The 6272-nt window shown below is 40.9% G+C and overlaps 1 protein-coding gene across 2 annotated transcripts in view; it reads left to right on the top strand.

Moving 5' to 3' along the window:
• Positions 1–5725, top strand: part of C17H8orf89 (chromosome 17 C8orf89 homolog) — a 68712-nt gene extending 62987 nt beyond the window's left edge. For both annotated transcript variants that reach the window (XM_036829901.1, XM_036829900.1), the window contains one exon: positions 5302–5725. The gene's annotated coding sequence lies outside the window, so the exon portion shown is untranslated. The remainder of the gene's footprint in view (positions 1–5301) is intronic.
• The last annotated feature ends 547 nt before the right edge of the window (positions 5726–6272 follow it).

Genomic DNA, 6272 nt, shown 5'->3' on the forward strand with positions numbered 1-6272 from the left:
GTCTAACATTATGATAGTCACCATGTGTAGTTTAGTTAATAAATGTATATTAAAGTAATAAATATATAATAAAAAATTCCACAAACTTTTCCCTTCAATAAGTACTTAATAATAGCTATCATTTATTAAGCCCATATTATATTAGGATGCTAAATGCTTTATATCCATCATCTTTTAAAATTTTTCACCAGCCCTGTGATGTAAGTATAAATATGATATTGCAGATGAAATTCAGAGAAGTTAAGTAACTTGCCTCAGCTCACACAGCAAGTGAGTGGCAGAGCTGGGATTCAAACATGAGTCCTCCTGATTCCAAACCCAGGACTTTTAATCACTAGGATGTACCACATTCACAGCATGGTTAAACTTGTCCCCCATGTGTCTGAATGGGTAGAATTATTACTGATGGTATCTATGCCCTACAAGGCCTGGCCTCCATTCAGTCCTTTAGCAAACACCCTGCCCTCGTGGACACTTTAGAATGAATGAAGAGCCAAAGTTAAAGTCAAAACAAAAGGTAATATCTACCATAGGAAAGACTTGGTAGCAAATTTATGAATCAGATTTTGATAATCAAGTGTGAAACAAACCCCCAGATCCTGCTTGCTTTTGTTGGAATATGAAAATATTGACTAAAAGACTTAGGAGTTATTGTTCATACTTTTGTAGAAGGCAGAAGACTTTAATTAAAGTGATAATTAATGTGGAAAGTAGAAGTGCAAACATCTTATTTACTCATTTCTTAAAACGCACACTTTAGTTTTGTCAGAGTGAAAGAACCTAAACCTTTCCTTAAAAGGTTTCAGATTACAGATCCTAATAAATTCTTTTTAATTGATCTGAATCTGTTCTTTAGTCTTTAGATGCATTCCTTATATAAAAATGTGAGAAATTCACTTCAATTCTTCACATATTTCTTGACAGTCTACTTATACCTTTCTCTGAGATGGATGTTGGAGATACTTTTCTTTAGGGACCCATAGGTAGCAAGTCAGGCAAATGTACATGCAATGAGTCTGGAATTGAAGGTTTTTTTTTTTTTTTTAATATAAATTTATTTATTTATGGCTGTGTTGGGTCTTCGTTGCTGCACGCTGGCTTTCTCTAGTTGCGGCAAGCGGGGGCTACTCTTTGTTGCAGTGCACGGGTTTCTCATTGCGATGGCTTCTCTTTGTTGAGGAGCACGGGCTCTAGGCGCACGGGCTTCAGTAGTTGTGGCACGCGAGCTCAGTAGTTGTGGCTCGCGGGCCCTAGAGCGCAGGCTCAGTAGTTGTGGTGTACGGGCTTAGTTGTTTTGTGGCATGTGGGATCTTCCCGGACCAGGGCTCGAACCCATGTCCCCTGCATTGGCAGGCGGATTCTTAACCACTGCACCACCAGGGAAGTCTCTGGAATTGAAGTTTTTAAATGATGTTTATGAACATTATGACTCACGTAAAAACATTGACCTGAGCACCGTCACACCAATATTTGGCTCCAGCAATAAGAGAATAATAATAAAATCATGAAGCACTTTCCTTCCTTCTGCTTGCTTGAGTTTGATTTACTTTTCTTTCTCTAGTTTCTTACGTAGTTGAAACTTACATTATTGACTTGGGATCTTTTTATTTTCTAATATAAGCATTTCGTGTTATAAATTTCCCTCTAAGAACTGCTTTAGTAGCGTCCCTCTAATTTTGGTATGTTACGGTTTCTTTTTCACCTTATTAAAAATATTTTCTAATATCTCTTGTGAATTCTTTTAACCAAAGATTATTTAGAAGGATGTTGTTTAATAGGAAGTATTGAGTGATTTTTCTAGCTGTGCTTCTGTTATTGATTTCTAGTTTTAACCTATTGTGGTCAGAGAACAGACTTTTTGTGTGATTTTAATTTTTAAAAAATCATGGAGGCTTTTTTTATGACTCAGAATGTGGTCTATCCTGGCAAATGTTTCATAAGCATGTCAAGTGAATGTGTATTCTGCAGCTGTTAGTTAAAGTGTTCCCTAAATGTCAATTAGGTCAATTTGTTAATAGCGTTGGCTACTATAGCTTATTGATTTCCTGTCTACTTGTCTATCAATTAATGAGAGAGAAGTACCAAAATTTCCAATTATAATTGTATATTTATGTATATTTTTTTGTTCAATCAGTTTATGCTTTCACATATTTTGAAGCTCTGTTAGGTGCATGCACATGGAGGATCATTACATCTTTTTGATGAATTGACCACTTCATCATTATGCAATGTCTCCCTTTATCATTGGTAATATTCCTTTTTTTCTGAAATCCACATTGTCTGATATTAATGTACCCACTTATGCTTTATTTTGAGTAGTAATTTCATGGCATATCTTTTCTCTATCTTTTCACTTTGAACCAGTTTTGTGTTTCTCTATTTTTAAAGTGGGGTTCTGATGGACAACATTATACTTGGGTCTTGTTTTCTTTTTTTTTTAATTAATTTATTTTTTATTTATTTATTTTTGGCTGCATTGGGTCTTCATTGCTGCCCGTGGGCTTTCTCTAGTTGCAGCGAGCGGGGGCTACTCTTCGTTGCGGTGCACGGGCTTCTCATCGCGGTGGCTTCTCTTGTGGAGCACAGGCTCTAGGCACGCGAGCTTCAGTAGTTGTGGCTCACAGGCTCAGTAGTTGTGGCTCTTGGGCTCTAGAGCGCAGGCTCAGTAGTTGTGGCCCACAGGCTTTGTTGCTCTGCGGCATGTGGGACCTTCCTGGACCAGGGCTCGAACCCGTGTCCCCTGCCTTGGCAGGTGGATTGTTAACCACTGTGCCACCAGGGAAGTCCACTGGGTCTTGTTTTTTAATCCAGTCTGAGAATCTTAGCCTTTTACTTGGGCTGTAGCTACAGCTGTACCACTAAGAGGGTCTCTCTCTGGTCTCTTGCTCTTTCTCCAATCTTTGTCATCAGCACTGGCTACAGGCCAGTGGTAAAGAGCTTGCAAGTGCAGAGTTCTCTTGCGTCTGGTGATCCTACCTATTCCAAACTGATCAGCTAGCCCACACTGGCTTTTAAGAATATGTCAAAATGTTAGATAATTTCTTTCTACCCACTTGTATGGCAGCCACCTCTTCCTTCCTTGCCCAAAACAATATCTGTATCCTTACAGTTGCCTTGTGACCTCAACTCCTTGATGTGTTCAAGAAAATTATGATTTTGTAGATTATCTGCCATTTTCTCATTGCTGGGGAAGCCATGTTCTCTTGCATCCTAAGCAGAAGCAGAAGCTTCCTGGAGGGTTTTAAGTAGCCAAGTGATATTATCTGATTTACATTTTTAAAAGCTCTCTCTGGCTGCTATGTGGAGAATGCATTTTAGGGTGGGTAGGCGTGGAAGTGGGGAGACCATTGAGGAGGCTAACAAAGCAGTTTAATCACGAGAGAACGGTGGCCTGGACGAGGGTGGTGCCGGCGGGGAAAGAGGGATTTGGGACATATTTTAGAAGTAAACTAAGACGATTTGATGATGGAATGAATGAGGAGGGGGAAGACTCAAGGATGACTCCTAGGCTTAGTTTGAGCAAAGGAATGAATGTTGGGACCACTAACTGATAGGAAAACAGATCTGGGGGCAAATCGAGTTCTGTGTTGGAGATGTGAAGTCCTCGATCAAGTAGAGGTATCAAGTCAGAAGTTGGATCCTCAAGTCCAGAGCTCAGAGGAGAGTTCTGGGCTGACAATTTACCTGTGAGAGTTAACAGTGTGGAAATGATATTTAAAGTCCTGGGACTGGACGAGGTTACCCAGGGAAAGGAGATGATAGAAAAGGTCACCCATTCGACATAGGATGGAGGAGGGAGCATAAAGGAGACAGAGAAGCAGTGGCCAAGGACACAGAGGAGAGACTTTAATAATCCCTTGAAGGAAGATTTTAATCTAGACTTGGTAGGAATCCATAAGTCACAAAAACACTGTGTTTCACTCAAGAGAAACTTGAGATAGTACAACTCTATTAACTCTTTTGATTATTAGGTAAATAAGACTGCCAATTGCTTCTGGAATCTTGGGCCTAAGATCTTTCATTGATCCCAGGCAGGAGTCTGCCACTGCTGGGAGGTATGGGGATGCTCAATAACAAGGTTTCTTGTAGTTCCATGCATGGGTAGCTTAGAGAAACTTTATTAAGCTTGGCAGATATGTGCACATATCAGAGTCTTGATCGTCCTCTTTAAATTTTTCCCTCTCCTTTTTCTCCCTCTGAGGCAGATGCTCCTGGCCTGTTGGGTCCTGGCTGCATCACACAGATTCCTTTCTTGGTCTTTGCATGTGTTATTGTGAAATTTAATGCTTCTTCAGAGGAGACATGCTCTATTAAGTAAGAGAAATGTGGCTAAAGGAACATAATAATGAGGCTGATTAGATGTTTTTATTGGTGGTGACCTTTCTACTTACCCCTGAGAATGTGTTGTTTTGGGTTTTAAAATAAATCATAGGGACTTCCCTGGTGGCGCAGTAGTTAAGAATCCGCCTGCCAATGCAGGGGACACGGATTCGAGCCCTGGTCCGGGAAGATCCCACATGCCACGGAGCAACTAAGCCCGTACGCCACAACGACTGAGCCTGCGCTCTGGAGCTTGTGAGCCACAACTACTGAAGCCCACACGCCTAGAGCCCGTGCTCCGCAACAAGAGAAGCCACCACAGTGAGAAGCCGGTGCACTGCAACGAAGAGTAACCCCCGCTCGCCGCAGCTAGAGAAAGCACGAACGCAGCAACGAAGACCCAACGCAGCCAAAAATAAATAAATAAATAAACAATAAATAAATACATTTATTTTAAAAAAATCATAAATCTCACATTTCCTTCATTTGCCCCCTGAATCACATACAGACTTGCACTGTGTAACAGGGTTTAGAAGGAAAAAAATTAGTGTGAGTATGGGTTTTTTTTCAGGCAGTTGAGAATAATATTACGCCCCTCGCAAACTTTCTGATTGAGAGAATGATGAGAAAAGCTGGATGGAGGAGGGTGAGTTTTTGTCTGAGAGCACCAAACACCATCAATTCTACTTCTGTTTCCCAGCAACTATAAAAGACCACCGTTTCAATACACACCTAGTATACTGAAGTCTAATCCAAGCACCTGTCAATAAACACTTTAGAAATGAATTCTGTTGGACTACAGGGATAGTCCAAGTGATCATTTTTTCCTCCCTGAAGACATAGAAATTTGAAATTCACCTTGATCTTTATCCCTCCCCTAGGTACTTAGAATGTAATTTTTTTCAATTATTTTTGGTTAGTTTGAGTATCTTTGTCATCTTGTGCCATCTTAAGGACCTTGGTTCTCTCTGCTAATTCCAGGGAATGGACAACCATGCCAGCCTGGTGAAGGGTGGCATCCACACCAGCAGTTAATTTCCCAAGATGGCTCTTCTTCTCCCCGCTCTGTCCTTCCATTCCTGCCCAGGAAGGGGGACCAGTGATGCACCCCGTGGGAATGTAGCACAGGCAGTGGAACCACATTGGGAGGCATTTTCCGTTTTCTACAGAATCAAGATGCTTCACTTATTCTTTTGTGTATTGCCTCTCTTAGTATTTTATTTTATTTGTTTTGGTTTATTTGGTGTTTTTCTTTTTTTCTTAATCTCTGAGAGAAGTATGAATAATTAGAAGCAAACTCTGATCGCTAGCAAAGTTTTATCGTTTGGCTCTGCTTCTATGAGTGTTGGCTGAAATCGGAATTTAAAAGAAAAAATGTTTTGGTTTTTATGGAACTCGGATGTCCCTGTTGGTGGGGATGGGGAAGGGTGGGGAGGGCAATTCCCTGCTCCACCTCTTAGAAGCTTCTTGAGTTTGGCTTGAACGTTGTGGAAATCTATTGCTCTCCCCAACGGTGTGCAAATTCCTGGGGAGGTGGAAGAAAGGGAATCTTCTGGCTCCCCATTCCTGCTTCTCCTGACCTGGTTCAAGTTGAGGGTCATCTTGCCATCTACAAGTGTTATTTTTGTTCTGTGCTGTGACAAGCCAGACATGGAACTTAGCCCCTTTCTTTAGTTCACACACATACACACACACAAAACCACTTGAACGAGACGTGTGGGTGAGTTGCAGGCTGAATGTGTTTGATTGGCGTGGAGATAGACTTCAGGGCAGCACAACTTCACATTTAATATTAGACATCCTGTTTGAATTAGTCAGGATTCTCCAGAGAAACAGAACCAATAGAATGTGTGTGTGCGTGGGTGTATGTGTGTGTGTGGAGAGAGAGAAAAAGATAGAGATTGATCTATATATCTATAATCTATAATCTATAATCTGTCTGTCTATCTAGA

This window comes from Balaenoptera musculus, chromosome 17 (assembly GCF_009873245.2).
Source record: "Balaenoptera musculus isolate JJ_BM4_2016_0621 chromosome 17, mBalMus1.pri.v3, whole genome shotgun sequence".
Classification (NCBI taxonomy): domain Eukaryota; kingdom Metazoa; phylum Chordata; class Mammalia; order Artiodactyla; family Balaenopteridae; genus Balaenoptera; species Balaenoptera musculus.